The sequence below is a fragment of the Panthera tigris genome, chromosome A3, assembly GCF_018350195.1.
Source record: "Panthera tigris isolate Pti1 chromosome A3, P.tigris_Pti1_mat1.1, whole genome shotgun sequence".
Lineage (NCBI taxonomy): Eukaryota > Metazoa > Chordata > Mammalia > Carnivora > Felidae > Panthera > Panthera tigris.
The window spans coordinates 50207905-50209507 of record NC_056662.1 but is presented as its reverse complement, the minus strand read 5'-3'; the positions used below and the strand labels follow the sequence as shown (position 1 = coordinate 50209507).

At 38.7% G+C, this 1603-nt stretch overlaps 1 non-coding gene across 1 annotated transcript; it reads left to right on the top strand.

The window, feature by feature from the left end:
• Window positions 1-364: 364 nt before the first annotated feature.
• LOC122237562 lies at window positions 365-576 on the top strand. Its single transcript, XR_006216152.1, has one exon. It is a non-coding gene; the product is annotated as a small nucleolar RNA U3 (small nucleolar RNA).
• Window positions 577-1603: the final 1027 nt, after the last annotated feature.

Below are 1603 nucleotides of genomic sequence, written 5' to 3'. Positions count from 1 at the left end.
ATATCTTCATTCTTTTCCCTTGTTGCTAATTTTTTTATTTTATTTAAAAATTTTGTTAAAAATATTTATTTTTGAAAGAGAATGAGAGAGAGATAGAGCACGAGCAGGGGAGGCGCAGAGAGAGACGGAGACACAGAATCTGGAGCAGGCTCCGGGCTCTGAGTTGTCAGCACAGAGCCCGACGCGGGGCTCAAACTCACAAACTGTGAGATCACGACCTGAGCTGAAGTCGGATGTCTAACCGACTGAGCCACCCAGGCACCCCTAATCTTTTTTATATTTAAGGACATCACATTGGAGGGAATTTTAGATAGAACTGGGACGTGTTGGTAGGACCATGGATTTTTCAATGATTGGAAATGTGAAGACTGTACTTTCAGGGATTGTTTCTAAAGTTTGTCACTAGAGAAATTTCTCTAAGTGTGGAGTCCCTGAAAGCATGAGGAGGATAAATAGTGTCCCTTCCTGACTGTAAAACCGACTCTGGGTGTGGTTTCCACAGCTGCCCTTGTCATTGATAATTGTTCCCTCCTCCTTTGGGGGACTAAGAGGAAAGTGGCCCGTTGTCTGAGTAGTTTCTCTAAAAAAGAAGGCCACATGTGTGGCTTGTTAATTGTCCATTGGAATGCTGTGTGGGTGAAGTTAAGTGAGCAAGGAGACAGCACTTGGAGTGTAAACAGATTTGTCAGCCTTGTCAGCAAGGACTTTGACTTTTCTTGGAGTGAAAGGAAAATCATTGGAGGATTTTCAGAAGAGGAGGTCTATCAGAATTAATCTGATTTCTATGTTACCAATCAACTGGAAAGGCAAAGGCAGAGGCAAGAGGTTACTTAAGAGACTGGTGTAGTAACCTAGAGGGGAAATTAGGCTGTTTGTTAGCAGTGGAGATGGTGACAAGTGGTCAGATGTTTGGGACGTATTTGCAGATAGAACCAGGGCCCGCTTCACGACTTCCGGGATGTAACACTAGTGCTGTCTCACAATGGTTTTTGCTTAGAAAAGTTTGTGCTTATTTGCATACTGTGCTGTTGCAATCCTGAAATTCTTTTCTTCCCAGTTTTACTGAGATATAATTGGCATATATCATTGGGAAATATAAGTTTTACAACATGATGATTTGATACATGTATATGTTTTGAGATGACTACCACAATAAGATTGGCTAACACCTCTGTCACCTCATATAATTATCTATCTTTTGTGTCTAAGTGTTGCATTTATTAATCATCTTTTCTTTTCAATTCTAACAGGCCATATGATATTTATCCTTTCATAAACAAGCCAGTCATGTTCTTTTTTGTGGCATTTTACTTGGTCTTGCCCCTGTTGGGAAAGATAAAAAGTGATTTCTTTCTATGAGTTTAATAGAACACAAGAGACATGTGGAATGATTCAAAGAAAAGTGCATAAAGCTGATACACATTTGAGAATAAGAAAATCATACTTTTTCATAACTTTTGACTGTACAAGTAGCTCATTATGAACAAAGATGTCAGATGACAATGTTCATGTTAAAAACACTGCCATCACCACAAAGATTTACTGATTGTAATGAAATGAAAGAAAAAAAAATGTATATATTGTAGCTTAGATAACTGTTAGT